Here is a 26549-nt window from a genome sequence, read left to right as displayed (position 1 = left end):
AAGAGTGATGCCCATCCACTTGGGACTTGAAATCATAGGTGGTCTTGCAAAGAGTGGAAACTAGACCTTGATTTATTGGTTCTTACAGGAAAGTCATCACTCTGCAACCAAGGTTGGGTTGTCTGAGAACTTCTAAGATACTCATCCAGGGACTACCCCCATGGGCTTAATTTACCAGCTCTTGCTTTTGAATTGCTCTATTTCCCAAACAGGCATAAGGCATGAGTGGATCTCAATGACTTGAAATCTTTTCGCTGCGGTCCCTTCTAGAGGGGCTCCCTGAAGCTGCAGAGACTAGTTCCCCACTGCACTGGGGGGATGGCCTTGCTAGTCCTCTGGTTTCCACAAGGAAAATGAGTGCTGCAAAATAAAAATCCTAGTGACTCTGGAGATTTTGTTCACAGAAGAGTGCTGCTAAAAACAATTGATGATAAAAAGCTACATTCTCCAGCGTGTTTTTGTTGAGATCAGAAGTGGTTAGAGTGATTTCTGGAGTGACCTTGACAACAGAACCTATTAGCAAGTATCTACAATAGTGTATCCAATCCCACAGGAGCATTATAGACCTCACTAAAGTGTCTGTCATACAGAGACATCCAAGAGCAGTATAATGCAATGGAAATGGCAAACAGAGTGTTGAGGTGCATAAGGAGCAGCCCCGCTGCATTGCAGAGAGCTGGTGGGTGAGGTGCACAGCTGCTCTCTGGGGGGTTTCCACTGGCAGGCCCCACCCAGTTTATACACAGAGGTACATGGCAGCTCAAAAAATGTCACAGAAGGGCTTATAAGAGAGAACTGAAGTCCTCACAAAGTGATAGAACTTTTTTTTTCTTTTCTGTTTTCATTTTTAGTACTACTTTTGGAACAAGTACCTATCCTGTCCCTGCTTTCTACAATACAGATCCCTTAAACTACTGATTGATTTGTGCTTGCAAACATGTGGACCCCCCCGCCCCGCCCCCCACCAAATACATGTCTTTCTTAAGGTCTCCACCACATGAAAAGCATTGGATTAAGCACTGGGGTGATAAATTGGGGAGGGAGGTGTTGGCATTTGTAAACCAGTTCTGTTAGCTAGCTACCTTTTTAGGAAGAATTCTCTTCACAAAATTAGAAGAGCAGCAATATAGGCTTTAGTTCCTGTAGCAAACTAAGCTATTTCTATCCAAACTAAGCCATTTCTATATCTATTCTATAGTGAATAGCTATTGTGACTTCAAGGGTGGGGCATTTTCAGATACAAGAACCAAGCAAATGTTGCTTGTTGTTCTCAGCACTGGTGCTGCAAAGTGTAACCGACTTGAGCGGTGAATTTCCCAGCACATTGTTGTCCACAGTTTTCAAAGACACTATTACAAAACTTCATCACAGCTTAACTTCATCTCTGAATCATTAATTCTGGATCATTTCTAGATTTCATTAAATTAATCTCTGGATCATTTGAAGACTAACCTGTCAGTCAGTAGTACTTTCTGAAGAGATCTGAGGGTAGCCTGTACTGTACAGAGACTGAATTTTAGTGGAAACTTGTGTTTTCAGGTACAGGAAAAAACAAAACCTTCTACACGCCAAATAATTTTGTATGTGCTCAAGCACCATTTAATGCACACATTGCCACACTTCTGTCATTCTGTGCCAAATGAGTCTTTATATCATTTGGACAGATGTTTTCCAGTTTGCCAGCAAACTAATTAAACACCAGTGTAGGGGGTTTCTTTTTTTGAAAATTCAGTCATATTCCACATAAAAGCAGGGAGTGAAGGAACCAAATATACCTTGAGATGGATTTCCTCTGAAAGCTAACCTGTTTTGTAACCCAAATTAACACTAGCTGCACTGATTTAATCTTATTTTCAGCAGTGAAGAGCAAGAGGACAGTACAGGGGAGCGCAGGCCCTGGGCAAAGACCCAGCCATGCCACTGGCATGAGACAGTTGATCTAAGCCCCAGAAGGTTTGGGATCCTGCACCATTTTGCTTGTAACAGTGCCTAAAGCTTCACTGAAGGCAATACCTGTTTCTTTAGTAGATGAAGAATTTACCTTGCTGAAGTGTCTATAAGGGCTTGTGCATTCAGTAGGGAGAAAAGCAGGATTTATGGTAAATGTAATCTTGCCTTTTTGCTTCTTGAGAAACACTCCCACAGAGATCAGGTTTATTTTTTTCCCCTCTCTCCTTTTCACTGTCTCCTCCAAGGAAACATAGTCTCAAGTGTCTGTGTTCAGTTTAGATTACCAAGAAATAGCTATTGCTCAGTATGTTAAAAATAAATTAAATCATATTTTGCTCAAGGTCTAACAACTGTGTCTGATTATCATGTGGTATTTACTAAATCTAAGGCAGTCATAACAAGTATTGTCATAATAAACATTTTAAAACGCATGCATGCATAAACCTGCTGCTAATGGGGAATATTCAACACGTGGCAGATGCTTGTTTCTATTTTTTTTAATTGAAAAAGGGGCCTAGAACTTCTTTTGTAGAGAAGTGATAACATCTGAATAAATGGCTTCATCTTAAAAACCAATGGTCATCCATAAGCTATCTTTGGCCTCACTGGTAATGATATGATCTTTTCTTGCAATGCCTGGGGAGGTCTCTGTTTATCCATTTATAAATGCATTTCCAAAAACAAAGCATTCACCTCTGCTCCAGTTTGTCTGCAAACACATTCATGTGTGTGCTCACTCTGGATGATTACCCAGCCTTCTGTATGAAAATGGCACCATTGGGCTTCCCCAGTTTCTTACTTCCAAAGAGAGAGTATCTGCATGTGGGCCTGTATCTGTTGCTTGTGTGCAGGTATTCATGTGTGCCTATGTGTGAAAACACACCGTGCCAGTGGAAGCAGCTACAATGAGAAGGACATTTTTAGTCCATGCAGACATAATTATCTTGCGTCTAGTCTCCTCCTCATGCCCAGTGGGCTGTAAGCCTACCCTTTGTGGGCTCAGGTAGGCATCTCCTCATTTCTCTGCAAATCTGGGCATTATAAGTTTCACATCATCACAACCCCAACTCCCATGCACAGGGCTCTGCTGGCTCACTACAAACACGAAGCTCACAATTTATGATGATATTAAGATGCTTGGCACTGGTGATTCATTTCCAGGCAGGCTCGTCTCTTGCATGTTTTTGAGGGTCTGGCCCAGATGCTGTTTGCTGGAAAATGCCTGAAAGCTACTTTGAGTCAGATGGCAGGGAGCCATGACAAGGATCAGTAAGTTGGGCACCACGGGCTGGGTGACCACAGTCCCCAGGGATGCAGCTCTCTTTCCTGGTGGCATGTACTCATTTGCACGAATTGGTGCCTGACCTCGGGCTGGGGAGGAAGGTCCGACATGGGGGAATGTTTGCAGAAAAGCATGCGACTTTAATTATGGGATTAGAATTAATTATAGGTAGGATTTAGCAAATACTTGCCTTTGAATATGTTTTCCTGTTCTCTGCCATACGGCATGCACTCAAATCCTCTGCCTAATGCTCTCTTCTGGGCAATTTGCCTGAAGTCTTGGTGGCAGGCAGATTTGATGGAGACACTTAAATGACTGCCACTCAGTCCCTGTTTAGCAATCAGCAGCGATTGGCGCACAAAGCCAGACCCAGTAACGTGGAACACACAAAGTGATCAAAGTACAGAGCCACCTCCCCGCTTATCGGCACGGAATCGTGCTGCTGGCACAGAGCCTCAGCCTGGCCGCCAACGTGTCTGAGCACAGCTGTTTGTTCGACGTGGGAACTGTGCTGAGGGCTCCTTCTCTGCAGGGCTGGTGCTACTGAGCGCTGCAGAAGGAGCTTCCCGCAGGCCGCAGCCACTGACGCTGTCCAAGGAATTCTCTTTATCAGATACAATGGGTTTGCCATGCACAACACACTGGAAAGGAGGTTGGTTCTCATGGAAGCACTTGTATAGTCAACCAACCGTTTCCTAAGGGTGTTGTTGATTTGGGTTTTGTTTTGGTGAGAACGCTTCACATCTACTGCCAGTCCACTAACCCCAAAATAATGCAAAGACAAAAAACTGGTGATGCACTTCAGACTGGTGTGTGATCAGTAGGCAAACTGGTCATGCACTTCAGAAGTGTGTGATCAGTAGGCTGAACCTTGAGGTGCTGATAATGAACTATGGTGATTACTGGTTCCATCTCAGTGTGAATAGGGAACTGCAGGCTTGCTTTGGAAACCTCCCTTCTCAGCTGTCACTCATCATTCTTGGCCTTGCTCTGCCTGGGGATAGGTTGTGCGGATAGGTTGTGCTGGCTCCCTGCAGTAGAAGTCTCCCAAATTTTCATGATACAATTATTTGTGTGTTATTAAGGTACAATAGTTTGCAGAGTGCATCACAACGTTTTACTGTTTTAATCTAAAGCGGTGCCTCTAGCAGTGCTGCTATGAATTGTACTCACTGGTAGAAGTGTAAAGAGTTTCCATTTCACTACCTCTTGGGTTAGCCAGCTACAGCTTTGAGAACAAGCCACAGGCTACCAATTGGCTCTAAATGACAAGTGAATAATCCACACAGTTCACTGTTAAACTTGTTAGTCAGTGGAATGCTCCATCTCCTCAGATGTGTGGGAGTAGGCAGAAGTGAGGGAAGCAGACTGTCTCTTTCCGCAAAAATTAACCAACTCAGGCATACCCTGGATCTTTGGCCAAATATGCATAAGTGCCAGAATGCTATTTTGAAGGATATCTACCAGTTTTACTGGTTAGAGAACTCTTAGTTCCTCATTTGATTAACTGAATTACTGTACTAAAAGCAGAAAAATATTTTGTCAGCTTTGTGAAGGTGCACTGAGTCTTAACTTTGTCTATATGTATTTTATTCTAATATGGCATGGTTTAGGATTTTATGTCTTGTGTCTGATGGATTGCTTGGAGAAGGAGCATTCTATGAATTAGTAGATCTCAACACGTTTAGGAAAACTTAGATGTGCATGCACAAATTCCCTTTATTGACACCTGCAAGACACAAAGAGGTGCTGAAGTATGTCTTTTTCTTAAACACTTCCCAAAAGATGGCAGTAGAAAGAAAAATCCTGACTATAGAAATGTTCTTGGTGATGACAGGGACTAATTGTTGCAAGTGTTGCAGGGAAGATAATCTGTCTTCTCATTAGTTTAAGTGTTATGTAAAGCGGTACAGCTGTCTGCAATTGTAATACTTGTGTAGGCTGGACTTCTCAGCCTGAGGTACACTTGGTGCCAAACTAAGGACACAAGGAAAAAGTGGCCAGAAGCTGCTTTTGGGCTTCTCTTGATCCCGAGGCTGTAGCAAGTACTGTTTCAGTTGCTAGTGCTGCTTGAGGTCTGACCTGCCCTGCATGGCCTGTAAGCCACTCATGACACCCTGTGTGGTGTGACATCCTGCCATGCCATGGGGACTGTCACCATGTCTTCATTTTGGGGATGCAAAGGCTGCTCTGTCATAGGTGGACAGAACACAGCCACAGCTTTGGAAAGGCAGGTGTCTGTCTCTGCTAACGCCTGGTCTGGCCACTGGTCTGCTGTGGGACAGTTTGGGAAGTGAGGGCTCCTGGCAGGTCTAGGGTGCCTGGAGCTGGCAGGAGGGATGGCTCTTTGGAAAGGGGTAAGTTTTAGCCTGTTTATTGTCAGGATGAGGCAGGACCCTCTCTAAGGTGTAGAACTTTCTAGCTCTTTTTAGCACTGTATGCATACCGATTAAATTTAAATGCTTTACAGTGATCTACACTACAGGGAGCCCTTAACCCCTATCAAGGAATCAAGATCATTAAATCTCATTAAGAAAGAGAGCCTAATTCTGGGTGCACAGGTTTTTTGGTTGTAGTCTTTTGGTTATAAGTAAATTTTATTTCCTGCGCCACTTTGTAGTGATCATACTCCAGCCTTTGCAATCCGAGCAGTGGTTACTTTAACAGTCCAGTGAGTTCTTGCTCTACAAAGCAAGAAATCTGTGTGGGACTCCTGAAGTACTTGGTCTGATCTTAATTTGAAATAATTTATTGTTCTCTGTGACTCCTGTTGCAATCCTGTGGCCTTATACACTGCCTTCTTGCCAGAAAATTTGCTTGATTGCCTCTGTCTGAAACTGGCACAGCATTTCTGTTCCTTTTCTCACTTTGATGGCATACAAAATGTGTTTGCTTGCCCTCATGCTTTTAAATAAAGCAAGAGGCTTTATTTTGGAGACAAATTGTTACCATTTTACAATATTTCTGTTCACTGTGCTTTGATGAGCCTGTCAAGAAAAAGAGCAGCTCCTCTCTCCCTTATTTTTATTTGCTGTGCTCTAACTCTGCCACTTCCCAGAAACCCAAAGTGCCAGTCCAAGGGAGATATGAAAACAGTAACAAATGTCTGTAAAATATTTTTCTTGAAAAAACTTCCTCTCAGACAATTTTTTTGGAAGGTTATTTTCAATTAAAAAAATTCCTGCCCTTTGCATGCTTTTCGTACCTTTGCTCAAACAGTGGAATAGTCTTGCCTTAGAAGGTTAAACATACTAGACTACTCCAGCAAGAGTGAAATCAGGAGCATGCTTTAAAATTATTTAGCAGTAATTATTTTACTATTTTATTGTCAAATATTGCAGGTATCATCATATTTGTTAGGATGTGCTAATCATGACCTGACACTCCACACACAAAATTCAAGCAGGTCTTAGCTCACAAACATATTTCCTAAATGGATAAATTATTTTATTTTTATGCTACTTTTCTTGATAAAGACTAAGATGACAATAACTTCAACTGAACACTCACTTGGTTAAAATTGTTTCAAAACTGGGCTTGTAATTTTCATGAAAGACCCTCTGTGCTCTGAGTCACACCTGTGGGCAGACATAAAGGTAGAAGTTGCTAGATGGTGGCAGTAGATCTACCAATGTAGGTCCCTTCATCATCTGGCACTTGTGTAAAAAACACAGCTGAAAATCACTGAAAACTCCTCTACGCTACCGTCATGGCTGAACTGCACACACACATCACTGTGTCATGCAGGAACAAATCTGTTTCTAAAGACCTTCTGTCTTTTCCTCTTGTGTAGCAGGTAAGAAATAGATCTTACTCGAGTCTGCTTCAGCACAAAAGTACACATCAGTGTAGGGGCAGAGAGAAAAAGCTTGAAGTCACTGTTATTTGTTAGCGTTACATTTACAGGCCTACACAGGTACCATCCACTTCCCACTCTGTGAGTGCAGAAATAAGGGTAGCAGGACACAACCAAAAAATTTTTCAGCCTGAGTTGTGAAATATTCCCTGAAGGTTTGATTCAGTGAACACTTACAGCAAGAGTTTGCCATGCCTCTCAAAAGCACAGAAAAGAAAAAAAACCTTCTGAAGCACACACACGCACACACACACACACACACACACACACACACACACACACACACACAAAGACCCTCCCCATTCCACTCACACACACTTATCCTGGATCCATGAAAATATACAGTCATTTGAACTCCAAAAATGCCGGGGGATGGAATTAATTTCCTACATGCAATCCAATGTGCTATGGTTTAAAGGACTTGAAATTACCACATCTGTCACCTTGGAGCAACCCAAATGAGGCCAAAAGAAAGCAAAGTCAAGCCCTGAGGAGCAAATACTATCAGTCACTCAAGTCTCTCAACTCTACTCAGGGAGAACAATCTGAAATGTTCAGTGCAGCCATTTGGACCCATGATGACTGAGACCAGCAAATGCACAGTCTGGAAAGCTGGTCAGTGCTCAGCTCTGGGGACTAATAGTTATAAAATATCTGCACTGGGAGCCAGCACGTGCATTTCATCTGTGCTGCAGGCAGGATGAAGGGATAGACTGACAAACTTGCAGCTACCAAGCTGCTCAACTGGGTCAAGGGTGAACACCAGCCTTTCTTCAGCTTCCTGCAGCGCTACAAGGTAGAGCTGGGGCTGGAAGCACAGGAGAATGTAGGATTGGTGGAGGAAATTAAAGCACTTCAATCCACAACTGAAATCCAAGCCCCTTATCAGGGCCTGAGACGCTGACGCCTGAACTGTTAGACCACTGAAATCCTCCTCAAAGGCACCTTGGTCCCAGTGCACAAGCCTTTATTAGTGCTGGGTGTGGACTTAAGGCTCCGTTTACCTGTGGACACTTACCAGGTTTTCAGACAAAGTCTCTCATTGGTTTCCCTCCTCCTTATGGTTTCTTGGGTCTGCTGTGACCTGTGCCAAATCTTACCCACCTCTTGGGAGCTGATGCCTGTAGCCTGCTGGCTCAGGCATGCCCAGGAGGGAGGGAATGCAAACCTCAGAAGCACTTTTTGCTAAAGGGAGAATTAGACCAATGTTCCTCAGCCCAAGTAAGACTGTGCTGGAGCTGCTGATGGTTGCTTGGAGTTTGAAAGAAAAATTTGGCACCTGCTTTCTAAAGAGGATGGTGAGCTATGAGCTGAGAGTGGAGGGACTTGTGCCTGTGTACTTCATTCACCAGAAGGCACTTAAAACCCTGGAGAGAGCTAGAATTTAGGATCAACTGCAATCTTCAGCCTTCACTATTTGGCTGGCTTAGGCAACTCCCCAAACAGTGGCTTTTGTGAATCCCCCTCCAAGGCACTTAACTCCACTTACACACATGCACAGAGTGCCGGCATCTAATTCAGGCATGTGAACTCCATTATGGAGCCAGATGCAAACATCCCCTCATGGATTAGGATCTGAAAGGTTCTATATCTGTACTGTTGATCAGCTAAGGCTTTCGTTCCCTGCCTCATCCTCCTTTTTTTTTGTTTAAAATCTAGACTTTTTAAAAGCGGTTAAGTATTTGTAAAAATTATTCTTGTATCTGTGCAATGGTGTAGTTAAGGCATGTGCTAGATATTCCCAGGATGATGCAGTTAGATCAACAATGACTAATTCCACAAAAGCAATGCACTTAAATTATGCCATATCCTTCTTTCTAAACTTTGTCCACCAGATTCTCATTGCTGAACATCAGAACCAAAGGTTTATGGCTACCTACAGGCTGTGGCTCAATCAAATTTAAAAATAAATCCACTAGGCTGGTATTTCTCTAGCAAGCAAAATGGGGTTGTGTTTCATACCAGCAGGATGGCTATCAGCAATGCTTAAAAATATTTTCATTTGTGTGTTTTGTTTGACTCTGAGATGGGGCACCTACATTAATTCCAAGTTAATTTTGCATTTAGTCAAGAAACATGCTCAGATTTTCAAATGTTAACAGAAATCATGTGTTCTTGACAGAAATACTTCTGATCTGCTTTGTGGTAACTATGCTAATGAAAGAGATATTCTGGAGTATATAATTATAGCGCACAGGATTGGAGTGGGAGGGTTTTTTCTTTGGTTTGAACAGTATTGCCTGAAAATTGTCACAAATTCCTCAATAAATTAAATAGTAAGGCTGATTAGATCCTGCAGGAATGAGCTCCTTAGAGGACTGTACTCACAGTTTATTGGTAAAGTCACCCAAAGGCTAGTGTTTCCAAAGGTGTGTTTGCAGCTTTGTGAGACACTTAGACAAGTGCCAGCACTGGATATGGGGTGCAATTTGGGCTGTGTTTAGAGCAGGAGCACTCTGCTGCTGAAACAACACTAAATGACAAGGTACTTGTAGCTCAAAAGCAGCCAAACCAGCAGCCCTGAGCAAGGTGCTGGGAGAGTGCTGGGACAGCCCAAGCATGCACACCTGAGCATACGCACACAAATGAAACAATCAGTGAGAATTCAAATAAAAAAATCAAAACCCCAAGTCAGCTTTGCTGGTATTTCTGCATCTATATGAGTAGCTTGTGCTGACATAACTATTTCACACTGGGGGGACCCCAGAGCACAGCAGCTTCATGGCAGGCAAAGGAAGAAACATCTGGAGGAGAGCTGGGTCTGGAATGGAGGGGAATGTGTGAAGAAATTAACTGAGATACCAGAGATTTAACAGCTCTCTGCTTGGAACTGGGAGGTAATCCAATTTTTTCCATCGACACTGATTTAAGCTTTAATAATAAACCAGCGGTGATTGTACTGGACAAAAATCAAAAAGATTTTATAATCTCTGGGAGTATATGGCATCCATGTTTGCTCTTTCATTAGATACTGTTCTCTATACAGGTTTTTGAAAGTAACGTGCAGAGAGGGGAAGTAAGGCAAACTTTCAAAGAGTTTTCATCTCTTAAGAAACAGAGGGTAGAATGTACAAACTGCTTGCACATGACAATGTTATTGCCTTTAAATTGATTAATTTTGAATAGTATCTATAGAAATAAATTATCACCCTCCTTTTCAACCTAAAAGGCAGTACCAGTAATCAAAATCACTAAGAAATTGCAAAAACCCCTCAATTTGGCATATTTAATTTTTTTTTCAGCTTTGGGGTTTTTGCCTATTCAGCTTCTAGACTGGATTATCTCCTAATATGTGTACAAATCTCATAAATCACCCTTGAGAACTGCTGCTAAATTCTACTCCTGCTTCTTGTCTTCCTGAATTCCTTCTTACTTCTCTCTCTTCTCTCTATGACTAATAGCTATATCTTGTTTTATCCTTTCATTTTATCCTTTCTTGTGCTTAATATTTATTCCCCAAATCAGTCTCTTAACAGTGGTCTATTGAAAATTATTTACTTTTTTTGGGGTACTGTAATAACGATTACATGCCGTTATGTCTTTGGCTTGAAATGAAGTTCTCATCTTGATTAAATGTGACACCTGAAATGAAGTTGTGTTCAGAGGACTAAGCGATGACAAGTTATCCAGAGGAAGGGGAGAGGTTTGTGTTTTCCTGCACTTGCAGTCATCAGTGTTTTGTGACCATACAACACTGCTGTGGCATTCATAGCCCAGTGATAACTGTTATGGAAGAGAAGACAAACCTACTTATTTTTCATTTATAAATGCAAAATTATTAACACAATATTGTTGAAGAATTTCCTGGCTAGTTTTCCCTTGTCTGCCTCAGGCAAAAAATGATTGCTGAAGTTTAATACTTTATGAAACCTCCTGACTATGAAGGTCTAGTAATTCTCCTTGGGAGGATCTGTGACACAGATAAAATGCAGAAATCTGAACAGGCATGATGGAAAACTACATGCAGTAGAGACTGTAACTTTGAGAAAGTTGTGTCCCACCAATTCCTGTGCATTGATTATACTGGTGAATATCTATTTTGTAAAGTAAAAAGTATATTTCCTAGAGTTCAGTAATTTGGGCCACTACATGATCTGGAATAGATTTTTCTCAAGTAATTCCATTAATTACTTCCATGTAACAATTAGCAACATTAGAAGCTTGTGAAACTGGAGTTGGAGTTGGAGTACTGGTCACTTGTACAGACAGGCAGTTTGGCATATGTAGATAACCCCATTAATTTCAATGAGAACTGTAACCTGTATAAAATTTGCTAGTTGTTAAATATTTTAAAATTAATCTCAACTTGTACGTACCCAGACAGTTATCCATGCAGTAGACTGTAGCCTGTTTTTCCTAATCAAGCAAAACTACAATGAGAATTTTGCTCAATTAAGAACTGAATAATTTGGCTAACTTTTACTCAGTTCTTGGCAGTAGAAAAAAAATTAGTCTTTCCAACAGTAAGTGCCAGTGCAAAATATTTTGGCAAGGAAAAAATGTCAGTTTAGATCTATGACATTACCATTTTCAGGCAGTAGAATTAGAATCACTCTGGTTTGTATTAACTTAAAAATACCTAAAACCTGGCCAGCTATTGTGCAGCTAAATAAACAGGTATCCACTACAGGCCCAGATTCTGTTCTCAGTTATAGAAGCATTTGACTACAGTGGAGGTAACTCCCATTTATAAGGACAAGAACCAATATCACTGAGTTCCAAATTTGGCATGCGCTTAATTTATTGATATTGGTATTCTGCTGTAGAAATTATCAGAGTGGTTAATGTGTCTGGTTTGAAGTGGACAACAGTGATTGTTACTGAGTCCATTTTACTGCAACTTATCTTGCTAGTTACAACATTTAATGGGATGCCCCAGATGAACAGCTTCACTAGCCTAGCCCCTCTGAGCTAAAAGGAAATTTTCGAAAGATGGAAGAGTTGGAACGTAAGTGGGAGTGTTGCTTGCATTTAATTATTTTCTTTTAAGGAAATGTTTTTCTTATCATTCTTTTCATCTATTCAAAACCATCCCAAAGTCTTGGAAATTGGGCTGGAAATGTAATGAAAACAGACATTATTTCATATATCAGATTTTTTTTTTCAACTGGTGACAAAGATCCCATTTAATTAAATGAAAGCAGATTTTGGATGTCTCTGTTGGTGTACAGGCCTACAGGCAGTAGGAGAATGAGGAAAGAACCTGTAATGTAAACCTTTCACATTAAAAATACATACTTATGTTCAGACTTGACTATTGTTTTACAAGGAACTCCCAAGAAAACATACATGTGGATCCCACTGCCTGCAGAAGTTTTCTTTAAACACTCATGAAATCAACATATCATACTCCAAAGATTTCTTGGTTTAGCTGGAAGTAAGGCTGTAAATGTTCTACTCATATCCTTCACCATGGGTTAGCTGATGCCATCAGCAAACCCACTTCCTAACTGTGGAAAAGGCTACGCCTCACTGGCCTGCTTGGGAGCTCTGCAGGCCAAGGGTCAGTGCTGCAATCAGATCTATAAATCTGCTACATTATCTGTGTGCCGAAGCTTCTCTTCCCATTGTGATGAATTCCACCAGTTACATGTGAAGCTCACTGAATTTTATTCTCTAACAAAAGCGTTATTTGGTAAATTGGAGAGGAAAAAAATTTAAATGTAAATGTATACATATGTTTTTGGTACTAAAACCCATTTAATTACATCATTATTTTGCCAAATAACATGACATGGACAAGTTAGATGTTAGCCTTTTTTATAATTTCACCAAAGCGATCATGCATATTTGTGTGCTGGCTACACAACTGCGTTTGATCTTTGTCCAAGCACAGAAAATTAGTGCAAAAAAAGCATGTGAGGATCCAGGACTTCCAAATATACTAAACTCATTACTAAGATGCTTTAAACTTTCTCATAGTTCAGCCTTGTTCACTCTTGGTGATGATACCTCACTGACTGAAAATAATAACCCTAAACTGAATTGTCTTGCGAAGAAATGCAACAGTGTAATTGTCATTTTAACACAGATGCTTCTCAAAAAAACCTGCCAATTTGAATGTTACCACATTTTAAAATACATTTCTATGATCTTGTTCAGCTGTGTGCTGCCAAAGGATGCACACTGTAAATGAGCTGAAATGTTAGTGTGCAGAAAAGCCAATGCTTTTTACTGCAGATGAAACACAGCCTCCCACAGGTGTTATCTCTGAATGTGGGGCTGGTGCTCTGATTCAGAATGGTGAAACAGGCACATGTTGAATGTTTACTATTCTCATCCAATATTCTTTCTTCCTACTGTGCTGTAGGGGAGTGGGTTAGAAAATGATAATTGTGAAATACTGTTCCCATGTCCTAGGAGAACATGCTGCCCCAAGAAAACTAAGGAAATACTGGCTTACACTTTTCTCCAATGAATTTAAGTGTGGCAGTAAGCTCTTTTATGTACTGCATTGTTTCCCACAGTTCCCAGTCCCTGCAGGTGACTGTTTACAGGTGTCTCTGAACCTCTGACTTCAAATAAAGCGACACAGAGACCACAAGTCTGCTTGAGGAGCAGACACATTTCTTCAGGTTTTCTTCAAGACTGTGAGATGCAAAAGAGTTGTTTCCTGAAAAGACATTTGTCAAGAAGGTCTTACTGGAAGGAAACTTTACAATAACTCCACACTTTGTGAGAGAAGAGTAAAGTTTAGGCCCTGATGCTCATCTCTGAGTACTGTAATTTAAAAGAATCCTCCACTGCATCAGTGGTAGTGTCCATGTGTAAAATTGGGATATCATGACTGAACAGAACCAGTACTTTATGTTTGTAGCTAATTTATCTCCTGACAAATAGGAAGGGAGCCCTCCTTACTGCCAACTTTCCAATATGGCATACACTGAGACTGCAGAAGTCTCGGGGAGTAGGAAGTGAAGAGAGTAAAAAGCACTGACCAAAATTCACACTGACTGCTGCAGATTAGTACATTAAAAAAGAGAAAACAGTGTAGTATGGTCTGGAATAGTTTTTTGTTTTAATCATGTAAGTCTTTGTCATGCCATAAAAGGCCCGGTTTGCTGAAGGAAGACAAGACAAAGCAAGGCATGATTTGGGTAAAATGCATGGGAAGGCCATGTCTTGGGCATGCACTGGTCTCCTGCCACAGGCTGTTTCCAGTGCTCTGGATGGGTGGGGAAGGAGTGCTGCAGTCCTTGTGTCTTCACCTATGCAGTTTCTGGCTCCTCCACCTCCACCCTCTCCCAGCGCCAGCCTGGGGCTGCTGTCCCAGAGGATTAACCCTTTGCTCTAGGGGGAAGGACTCCTACCACTATCAGTGGCCCCACCTTCAAGCTCAGCAGCTCAGCTTGTGACCTGCTTTTGGAGGTGACCTGTTATGACTTAAGGACTAGGTAGTGCTAATTAGCAAAAAGAGAGCTGAAATGGGTGATAGAAATGAACCTCTGAAAGCACTAGGAAGGCTGATTCTTGCACAGTTCTGTAAAGGCAATAGTGTTAGTCCTAAGGAAAGAGTATTATTTTTACAGCTATAATCCAAGACATTTTCCTCTTTAGCACTAAAGCTGCACTCTGGGATTCATCTTGGCTTAATGCAAACACTGCACAGGGCAGTTCAGGGATGATCAGCTCTTATGAGCAATTGCAGCTTTGTGAACTTTGGGGTTTATTAGACTCCCTACTGCAGTCTTTAGTAGACAGAATGGGTTTGGCATTTAAAACCCATCTTGTATAATTTTCCTAACTCCAGATACAGTCACCATAACTAATCTGTGGCAATAACAAAAGAGAGTTAGATGTCTTTGTAAACTTATCTGTAACCACGATAAAAATGGGGTTTTAAAAATATTTATAAAGTATATTTATAAAATCAAGCACACTGAATGCCAAATGATGTAGCATGTAAAGATCAAATGTTTCTTATAGATGCTACAGCCAAGTCAAATGTCTGTTGGAGCAATTTTTGATCAGGATGGAAACTGCATTGGGTTTTCATGGGCACTCCTCGGGAGCAGACACGTCTCGGTACGAAGCTGCCCTGCAGGTGGCGTGAGTTATCCAATCAGCACAGACACAGGTCTAACGCTCCTCTTGTGTTTCAAAGAAGAAAAGCAAAATAATAAAAACATGCTCACATAACTGTCCTTTATATAGGTGCTGTAGGCCGTGTTGGCTGAAGAACAGCTGTTACAACGCCTTCAGTGTTGTGATAAATGAAAGATATTTTTTTCTGGTAAAGGTAAAATCGTATTTTAAGACATGGTGTTTTCCTGTGCCTTTGAATGAGGAGAGTCTGCCTTTCTTTCAGGTACTTTGATCACATACAGGGAGCTCATTAAAAGCACTGTATTCTTTGTGTTGGCGAGGGCAAGTATTTTATAAACTAAGCATTAAGAAATACCTTTCCTTTTAGTCATTTCTGCCTTCCTGTCTTTAGACCATGTTTAACTTTTTAGACTCTCTCTCATTTGTCAAAAGGCTTTGTTTTCTAGCTATCATGGAAATATATAATGTTGGAATGTGCTTTGCTCTGAGCACAGCAAAATCTGCAGATTTTTCTGCTGGTGAGTAGAAAATGGTAAGCATCAGCCCTTTGATCTGAACCATTCTAGATTTAGGGGGAAAAGAGAACAAAGTTTGAGTGTGTCTGCAGTTCCTATGCATGATAACTTCCATTTAGGGGACAAATCCATTCCTGGCTGAGTTTAATCACAATGGGAAATGGTGTTTGTATTCCACATCTGGCCATGGTAGGAGGAGGAAACACCTACATTCAGGCATCTTTTCTGCTCCATTCCGCACTACTGAATCTCAGAGAAAAATTGTCCATATCTAGGTAAAAAGTGAGAGGGGAGAGGAAATCAAAAGCAGAGGGAAGTCAAAAGAGGACTGTCTGGCAAGACTTTAAATCTTCAGCTCTTCACAACCACTGTTAATCATGCGGGTAATGAAACTTCTGAGCCAGGTACAAAGGACATCAGGTTTTAAAACTGTAAAGAAATTTGTATTTCAAGGTATAAAAATATGTGTCTCTAGAAGGATATGAAAGAATAAGTTGCACAGTGACTGGAATGGGTATTCTGCCCAAGCCTGAAGGACAAGGTGTGCAAAGTATGTGAGCATCTGAGATTGGAAATAGATCTCTCATGACATTGTCAAGTATGCCTGTGGGAGGAACAGGGAAAACCCCACCAGGCATGTTCATCACCTGTAGACGCAAAGTGGGCTTGGGTGTTTGGCACTCAGAGTGTGCACAACAATCTCCTCATGTATGATCATGCTGAGATATGCTGCAGGTTGTGAAGTTAGGAACACAAAGAAAAAGCTTACTTGGGAGATTAAAAGGAAACACTTTGCAAAAAAATTCAGCCAACACCTGGCTCACCCTCTGTCCTATTTTTACTATTTAATCCCAGTCACACTCCTGAGATATCTTTAAAAATTCTGAGTCCAGGAGAGATGCACCCAAAGACAAGATTAATACAGAAGATTTTTTTTCTCATTTCCACAGCATTTCCATTTTCCACATTCATTTCCATTTATTCAGTCCTGAATACAGCAAGTAGTGATTTCACAAAAAGCAGTGGTTGTAGTCACGTCTGAGGTACATAGTAATATAACTCTTCCTTAGATTTCTGAGGTTACATACCTCCAGGAAAACAATTTCCACTTGGTATATATTTAATTGAGTTTGGGAAATAAAAATGTCATTGTCAGTGTTTTTGAGGCCAGAGCTAAACCTTTCCTAGAAGAGATGTTAATAATATCTAGAAGAGGGAATGAACTCACTGCAGGCAAAAATTATAATATAATAATAAAAAGTCAGACTCCTCCAAGACTCAATTGGTTCAACTGCAGACTGCAGGAGATTTCTCATAAAAGTCTTTGATGTATTTTAGTGTGTATAATGGTTGGGAAAAAACAAACATGTCCTGTTGAGAGTTAACATATTATATAACTCTTCCTCATCATGCTAATTTTTTAGCAGAAAAACTGCAGACCACTGGGCCTACGTGAGCTAGGTAAGTCTTTTAGCTTACCAAACATCACATCAAAAGTTGGGACTGAGTACATGTTAAAGCTTTGTTAGGATGGTGTGTTTTAAAGTAATTGCAGAATGCCAAAGACAGAACTTTACGTGTTCCTGAGCAGGAAAGCCAAGTATACAGAATTGGAAGCTGTCTATCAGGGATTTTTTATTTGCTTGATATTGAACAGACAGCAGAGACAAAATACCAAAAATGCTTGAAATCTTTCTGACCTTTCACTGCAAACTGTGAACTTTGTCTGCTAAACTCAAATTTCTATTTACACTGTCAGCAGAGGCTACAAGCTGTTGCCTTTTCTTTGTCTTTTCAGTTTGTCATTTATCAAGGGATAGCTTCACAAACACTGCACAGGAGGGGGGACCTGAGCACATACCAGACCTTTTGCACGTTCAAAATACTTAGTCTCCATTCTGTGGATTGCTTAAAAATGGCTGTAATGCAAGCAAAGTAGCATGAAATATGCTGTTTGCACCCAAACAGCAGAAAATATTCTATACAAAGTCTTAGCTTTGCCATCAGCTGGCATAGCTCACATTCCCAAGCTGTGTTGCGAATCCTTGCTGCTGCACATCTGACTCCATTTACACCATCTTCCATTAACACAGGAACACACAGGCGACTGCCGACTAAATGGTCCAAAATACATTCAGCAAAGAACTGTATCACCTTCTTAAATAAAATATCCCTGATTTCAGCCTTGTGCTTCAATATTCATCCACCCTTGTAAATGAGGAGCTAGACTGTTGCAGAGAACAAGTGCAGAGGAGATTTCAGATATATAAAGTAGAAATTGTGAGAGTGAGTAGAGTGAGTAGAAAACTGAGGGTGACTGAACCATCAAAAACTGAGGGTGACTAAAAACTGAGGATGACTAAACCATCGGTTGCCAGGGAGGTCGTGGAGTCTCACATGGGGAAATAATTCAAAAGTTTTCTGGACATGGTCCTGGGCAATCAGTCTAGGTGTCCCTGCCTGAATAGGAGGATTGGACAAGGTGACTTCTAGAGATGCCTTTAGACCTCAACCATTCTTGTTCCTATGGAAGACTACTGTGAATTCTAATATTCGTGGCTATTTGCATAACTTTGCCAATTAAAACAGGACAGCCTAATCAGTTATTTAAATAAACCAGACAGCTACATAAAATTCCTTTGAAACTAAATATAAGGTTGAATTATATAACAAATGTTTTAGCTGAACTCTTAGTATTAGATGGGCAATTATTTTGACTGTATTTCAAATTTCATTTCACACTGTGGTAGCATTCATTGAATTTTACAAGGCAAAGGCATTAATAGAGTTGTGTCTGAACTTTTTAGGGTCTAGAAGACTGTCTTAAAATGAGCCATTTCCTGAGAGACTTCTGCATAGAAAATACATTGGTGTTTCCAAAAGAAACTGAGTTCACAAGGAATCATTTCATTGGTACATTTTGTTAACAAAGCTTTTGAAAGAAGACTTTTCACTTAGTGTTACTTCTCCCTGAATGTGAAAACTATGGAAAATGTGTGGAAAACACTGACAAAGTGATGATGGCATCTGTATGCTCTATATGTGACTGTTAATGAGCTAGCTGTTAATAAATTATATGCTTTAGCATATAAACAGGAGGATTTATGCATAATGCAAAACCCATAAGAACATTTATTGTTTGGTATAACTGTTTCCCAAATCAGACAGGCACATTGTTTCAGTCTTCCACAATCTTCCTGTTACCAAAATAAAAATCTGCTGCCTACTGCCTTCAAGTTCTTTTCATGTGAGTTGGTCTGGGGCGTAGGGGGGCTCGGAAGCAGAGAATTTAGTCAGCAGCAGGTTCCTCAGATCTCTGCTCTGTACAGCCTGAGATCATAAACTTGTCATCATGGTTACTAACAGCAAGCAGGAGGTTTCTATACAACATCCCCAATTCTAATGATTCATGAAGGCAAGGTCATCCTGTTCTTTTTATGTGTTCTTCTGTACTGGAGCTTTTTGTGTCAATTATCACTACTGAAGCCCTAAACAAGCCCCTTTTCTTCAGAACACAGACAAAAGCAACCACTGGGTTTATTCACAATAATGCTTGGATTAGTTAAAGAAACCACATTCACCAACAGGAGAAGTAAATTTCTAAGCTATTGAATAATACTGCTATGTTTGGAAAAGATTTTTCTTTTGTAATTCTCCTTTAATTTCCTCCCATCCAAAGCTGCTGTGAGGAGTCTGAAGCTCGGTTTTCATGAGTGAGTGAAGGAGTCCAACAACTGACTCCTATTTAAAATAAATGGTCCTGGAAATGTAAGGTAACCTTTCCATAAATACTTGAGTAATTTGAGGTTTAGGTTCCACTAAAATCTTCCAGTATTTCCAGCTCCCCAAGTCAGGAAAAGGCAGACCAGTAAACTAATTCTTTCTATCAATAAGCAGGGATTGAATGGAGGTACATAAAGCATGAGAAAATGAGGAGGAAACTGTGGACGGAGGAGATGCCTATGTTCAAGAAGTTTATACACTGGGAGGCATAAAAGGCAGTTCAACAGGAAAAAGGATAGACAGAAAAAATATCAGACTATATAAACTGAAACATTACTTTCACTTGCTTAGGTTTGCTTTGGATTTTGAGATACAACCTCAGTAAATCCACATAAAATTGTTTAATTTTATCACCTGACTCAGTGCCTCTGAATTCAGCACAGATTTTTTTTTTCTTTTTGCTTCCTGATCAGATTAGAAAGTGTCTGAAGTCAAGCTGTGCATTCTGGTAACGTTTCTGAATAGTTTTGCTTTCTTTGTTTCAACTGTTGTTTTTCAATTTTAAAATATTATTAAAATACCACTTTTGGGTGGGTAGTGACTACCATGACACTGTGTAGAAAACCAAAGCAATTTGAAGTAGGCTAGACATTCTAAGTACATTTTTAAAATACTTTATTGCCTAAATAAAATAAATCCCTTAGTCTAGCAATTACTTTCAGATGTTTGATTGTTTATTTTTAAAGAAATGTCATGTCAACTATTTAGAACTGACAAGAACTATTTTGATATCTTCATGAGTTTTCTCTAACATCTGCTCCCCTCCTTATGTTGGGAACTATATACTTATCTTCAATGTCTCTTGTATTTATCTTAATTTTGCTCTATTTTATTTTATTATTGGAGGAAAAACTTCACAGAGCTGTTTGTGGCAAGATTTAGTTACAGGAAACCCAACAGCTAAGCCCCAGTTTCAGCTGAGACAATTAGACTGTTGATTTTGGTAGCAGCTCAGGATTCTATTTGACCCAAATGCCTTTCAGGTCTATCTGCCAGCTGATGCTCAAGTCTGAAAATTTTCTGTATTCTTGCTACAGATAGAGGACTTTGTTTCCTTTTTATTTGAGATATATTTCTATCCAGATCTGAATGTTTTGCTGAAATTCTTCTCCATTCACTGGAACAGATTAAAAGAATAAAAGGAAATAACAATATTTTCCAGAACTTTCAACCACTTTTTGTTTTCCTCTTAATTCTCTGTTCCTTGATATCTGTGAATTGTTGAGGACAGTTTTTTTTCTCAAAGCAAATTTGCCACTCATGAAAAGTAGTGGGTGCTAATTTGTAATACTTAGCTTAACTGTTGCTTTTTTCTGTCTAGCAGCTATATTTAATAGCTTCTATTACTGTTTCACCTGTTGTAATAAAGGACTCTAAAACACTGAAAACTTAATACTTTTAAAAAGTGATCTATATTATGTAACACCAGAAGATATTTATTGAAAGGTTTAAAGAAATTACTAATGAATAGAGCAGAGTTGTTTTACAGTCTTTTCATCAACTGCTACAGAAACTTCACAGCTGAATTATCAAAGTCCACTGCCATTCTTGGATGGATGTTTTCTTAAGTGGAAGGGCTCTAAAACTTTATGGATGCTCTTGGAGAATGTAAAAACTGATAAGTGTTTTATTCTCTGTGAATAGTTTGTGGGCTAAAGTCTTGAGCAATTTTTTTCTCTTTTTTTTCCTTCTTTTTTCTCTTGTTAGACTTTTCTAGCACCTGATGTAGGGTAGGTCACAGGCAGCTGATGCCAGGTGAACACAGTTACCAGGGACAGCTCCAGCCATGGAGTGGCCAGATATCCTAAAATCCTGTCACTGCGCCAGTCCACCCCACTGGGTTCATAGTTCAGAGCTCCCCAGTGGGGTCCCATGTTTGTGTGACCCTGCTGTTTTTTCTTCTCAGACAAATCGCGTATGACTTCTCTGCAAGCGAGAAATGCTACTGAATGTGGCACTCATCCTCCTTAAAAGATGTCTGGAAAGTCTGAGGGATTTCCATGATGAATTCTTACCATGTGGATTCTTTCAATTAATTAGCTTTCTAGAAACCAAAACAGTGCAGGACACTACTGCAATGAAACTTGTTAAGCAATAATGTGTTTTTTCTTCCAAAAGTCACACGTGATAACAAACTATACTCATAGGCATAAGATGACCGTGGACAGTATGAGCTAATGTCTCGTTGTCAGAAAGTTTTCCATTAAGGCTTGGAATGATGTTTAACATATTCTTCCCATTATTGAGCTAAATGAAACATTGTATTAAGTATGGATTTCTCAATGAATGTTACTGCTGTTTATTTTAGCATTTACATACATTTGGAAGTGAACACATGTACATATGCATTTTGGGGAACAAAAGCACATCAACAGCATGGCTCACTCTAGTTCCAGAATAAAACCAATCTTCTTTACAGAAACACAAATATGCCAAATGCCATACATGTTCTCTCCTATCAAGCAATGGAGAATGACTGAAAGGGTAGATTTCTTTATGTATGATAAAAAGTGCTGCTGAGGATGATCACCAAAATTTACGTACCATATAAGTTTCCAGTCAAAATTCAACAGCTTTGGTGTATAGCAAACACTTGAATAACTTACCAAATCCTGTCTAGGTGATGGCTTTAAGACAACTTCAGTTTTAAGCTGTTGTGCTTTGGTTTTGGCATTACATAGAACTCACTTAGGATTGCAAAGCTTAAATTACAAAAGCTTACACTGCAAAGCTTACTTACATTGAGGTTTTGGGACAGGGCAGAAGACGGACAGGTTGGCTACTTTTCACTCTGAGACACAGATTTCCTGATTGTGTTAGGCCCGGTGTTACTTTGTTGATTTTAGGTTGGTCCTAGGGGAAAAAGAAAGCTTTTAAGAAATGTATGAGCATAATATCCTTCTTTTACCCCCCCCAGAAACATTAAGAACCATTAGTCAAAATTTTCAAACATAGTGGCTTAACCTAGTCTTTTAATTCCCTATTACAGCTTCTTATTCAAGGTCTACTGTTCAGAAGTATGAAAACCTGGCAACTCATTCACTCTGAGTAGCCTTTTTAGTTATTCAGTGCTTGTGAAAACTGATGTAGCAGTTTGAATATGGACCAAAAATCCTAGTGTTCGGTGTTTTTGTTGGCAATCCTGTAATAATTATGCTGTAAATCAAAATGTGTGTTTGGATTTCAAAAGTGCCTTGAGCCTTGTTCCCACCCTTCTACAGAGACACTGTGTAACTTTTTCAGATTACAAGGTATAAAATTATCAGTCTGAAATACAGATGAAAAACTTTTACCTAATCTTATATTTCTCCACATGTGTCGTGCCCATTAAAATCTACATATAAACCCTTTCATGCAATGCATTAATAAAATCATTAGTTCCCAAGAGGCATTGTGCTTGGAAACTACCAAAGTCCCAAGCATTACTGCACTCATAATATTAGGATACTAACAAGGGGAGCCACCGACAATGCTAGTGTTCTATACAAAATAAAATCTGCTTTTCTATTTTATATTCTGATCATTCTCACACAGCTGCTACCAAGTCCTATGTGCTTTGCCTGACACAAATCCCACTGACATGACTGGGAAGAGTCTCTGTGATTTGCTGGGTTCAGCTGCCATCGAGCCGTTTGGGGTTCAGTTGAGGATGGGCAATTCTAGATGAGTGTTCTCCAGCTGGAGTAAGCACATGCTCGAGTGTTGTGCTGGATCAGAGCTGGGGAGGGCCCTGCACCTCTATGCATAGCCCCTGCCCTCAGCTGCTCACCATGCACTGCACTTGCTGCTCAGCATCTGTCCCACAGGGAGCCATGGGCTCCTGCAACCCAGCTCATGGAAAAGCAGGGTAATCACTCTCATGTGCTGATTTGCTTTTGTGGTTGAAAATTGAGGTATTTGGCCTAGAGCTTCCTTGCCTGTGCGTTTGCTCTCCAGAGCCACTGGTTTCCCACCGATCAGAGTAACTCCAAGAAGCCAAACACACCCAAAGGTATCTCTCAATTTACTTTAAGCATTTTATCAGCCAGGGCAAAATGCAAATTCAAGAGCACTAGCAAGGCTGTGCTGCAGCAGTGCCCTGTACCCCAGCACCCAGTGGACCCCAGGCAGCTCTGCCCTGGGTGGCCTGGCCACGAAGAGACCATGCAAACCTTAGGGGCAGGAAGCATTTGGAAAGGGAGGAATACTGAGTTCCCAAGGGAACCCTGCTTGACTGTTTTATCTCAGATTTATTCAAGTCTGTTTGAAATGTGCCCACTACCCTGTTTCATCTGAATGCCACAGCAGGGCTATTGTAAGGTCTCTCAAATCTGACAAAAAAAGAACTAGTTGAATTATTCTCAGAACAGTGCATTTTAACAAAAGAGGCTTGAATTTTCTAGACAGCCGAGAGTTTTCTGCCCGAAAGGAGATCTCCAAACATCAGCCCCAGTACCTCCATGGTACATTGTTTCCACCCAGCCCGTGAGTTTCTGATTGCTGGCTGGAATCTGTTTCTCCCTTCAGATGATTTCACCTGCCCACCTAGTCCCAGCACGGGCTGTGAGAGCTGGTGCATCATAGCAGCCAGGTAGGCACCTTCCTCTCAAAGCCCAAACCCCTTTTGGATAGAAACTGGCTGCTTTTCAGGCCTTTTGTCTTAGACTATGGATGAGATTAATCATGACAAAGCTTTCTGACCTCTGGTGTAAAATTTATTTTAAAAAATCTCTTTAATGATAGCAGGCTAAGTTTTCTGGCAATACCTATCTGGTCTCCAATTGACCCTTGCTTTTATAGATAATCTGTGCTGATTTTCTCCTGACTCCACCCCTCTCTTGCAAGCAGATCCCTGATGAGTTTGGGGTGCAGTTTAGGAAATATGTGATCACCTGGGGAACCAATAGGAGATAATGCCTGAGTAGCGGGGATTATTTGCAATTTCATCCAATTCACTGGAGCTGTACAAGAAATGTACTTGCCACCTTTCTGAGAGGACTCTAACGCCTGAAGAGCAGAAACTGCCAATGTGTTATGCAGAACTTTGTTGTCATTTGCTTCGTAGTTTTCTGAAGAGTAGGTTCTCCTTGTTTATCCTCCCAAACAGGCCTTCTGCTTCAAAGGATGAGGCAGTAATTCAGAACACATCTACACCCTATCAGAACTATTAGAGACACCTCTGTGCTCTGCAGTTCAGCTTGGGATACAAACTGCTCTGCAACTTGCAGGTATTTAAAGTTGAGGCTTTGGCTCAGCTTCTTGAGTCAATGAGGGAAAGTGACTAAGTCAGAAGTAGCTTTGTACACTTAGCAAAATGGAAACCTGCCAGACTGAAGGGGATGGCAGCTACTTTGCCTGTGACTGAGGAGAGAGGGATTAGGCATTTCAGCCAAACAGCTCATTCCTGCCTCCTGTTTGTACCATCCATGCTGGTGTTACTTCCTTTGTGGGATTAGGGAGAGGGTAAAGGAGTGCCAGTGTGTACCAGAGGGCCCCAGTACAGCAGCAGCAGTCACATCTGTCCTTTTATCTGCAGCAGGATTTCTCTGCCTTTCTCCCTGGTCCTGGCCTAGCTCCCATCCCTCCAAAACAGGACTGACCCCTCCTTGACAATCAAGAAAGAACAGAAAAATGTATAGATGGTGATGTTGGAAACCATGGAAGTAAAGGGAAGGTCTCTGGGTGTCTTCCCGCTGAGAAGGAGAGAAATGAAGGAAAAGAAGGAGTCACAAGGAGGAGAAGCAGCTTCATAAGCAGAAAATGTGCCCTGTCTCCTTTAAACTTCCTCGCACAGAGGCCACTCAATCCCCACCTTTCACACCTTCCCCTATCCCACACCACCAATGCTACCCCTGCCTGCCTTGTCTGCTCCAAGGATGCCCTCAGCTGGGAGTTTGGTTTTGCTACACAGTATAACAAATAAAAAGATAAATTCCAGTTCCAGTAGATCACTCAACAGGCTTCCACTGATTCTTCTTAGGGGAACTCCTGGCCACTTTGAGATGCTTTATTTAACATTAATATATTATTATTGTTATTATCATCATCATCATCATCCAGCTCTTTGTGTTCTGAGACCAATCACTTGATGTGCATTCCTCCACTTAACTACTTTCAGAACTGATAACCTGTAATGGTGAGATGTGGCATTCACAATCTCTGAAGAGAGAGAGACATAATTTTCTCTCTCAGGTTTTTTCCTGGAGAAGCACAGAGATCAAAATAATTGTTATCTCATTTGCTGCTCCTGTGTTTGTGCCCATGTGGAATGTATTCTGGAGATTGTTTACCCAAGGTGACCAATTGGATCCACATGTGTGGGTCTGGACTCTTGGGCAGAGAGTCAGGAGTTTTTCAGTTAGGAGATAAGTGAGAAGTAAGTATGATGTAGTATAGTATTTATCTCTTTAATATAGTATAATGTAATATAATATCATTTTAATAAAGTGAGCATTCAGCATCCCAAAGCCATGGAGTCAGATGTCAATCATTTTCCTTTGCTGGGGGCACCCTGAAATACAATAGTGAGGTAATTTCTTTTAACTTGAAAAAATAGTATCTTGAAAGATTTCCTACTGATACAATGGCTGTCTTCCCTGTGTTGTTTCAGTCATGTGCAGATCCTGATATATAGATTAGGACTACTGGGAGAAATCCCAAGTACAAGCCATGATGTGAGCAACTTGAAGCAACAAGAGTCTTTCTTTGCTATGGACAAAATAAATCCCAAGAATGCTTCTTGGGGAAGGAAGGGAGGGAGGGAGGGAATATGAGAGAGAGGAGAATGAGAGAAATAACTCCGAAGAGAACATTTAAGCATTGAATTTCCTGACTGATAGTGTTTTATTTTATTGCTCTGCTTTTAAGAATTATTTTGTGCAAAATTGTATCTGAAAGGAGAGGAGAGAACTTATTTTCTGTGTACTAATCTTCAATTAGTACAATTCTGTGTACTAATCTTCAAATGTAGTGAGGTGGCTTGCAGTCTTCTTTCCACTCTGCTAGCTGCAGGTGTTAATTGAGTGTGGAAAACATTTTCTGTTTGTAATTCAAATGCAGGAAGATAAAAGCAGAAAGGTAGAAAATCACAAAAATCACTGTATTCTCTTAGCACAGAAACAGCATGATCCCTAGCTAA

At 40.6% G+C, this 26549-nt stretch overlaps 1 protein-coding gene across 1 annotated transcript in view; it reads right to left on the bottom strand.

The window, feature by feature from the left end:
• Window positions 1-26549, bottom strand: part of COL8A1 (collagen type VIII alpha 1 chain) — an 87199-nt gene that overhangs the window by 9756 nt on the left and 50894 nt on the right. Inside the window, exon 3 of the mRNA XM_005420622.3 lies at window positions 22173-22285. The gene's annotated coding sequence lies outside the window, so the exon portion shown is untranslated. The remainder of the gene's footprint in view (window positions 1-22172; window positions 22286-26549) is intronic.

This window comes from Geospiza fortis, unplaced genomic scaffold (genome assembly GCF_000277835.1).
Source record: "Geospiza fortis unplaced genomic scaffold, GeoFor_1.0 scaffold1, whole genome shotgun sequence".
Taxonomy (NCBI): Eukaryota; Metazoa; Chordata; class Aves; order Passeriformes; family Thraupidae; genus Geospiza; species Geospiza fortis.
The sequence above is the reverse complement of the archived record's forward strand: the minus strand, read 5'-3'. Positions and strand labels throughout refer to the sequence as shown.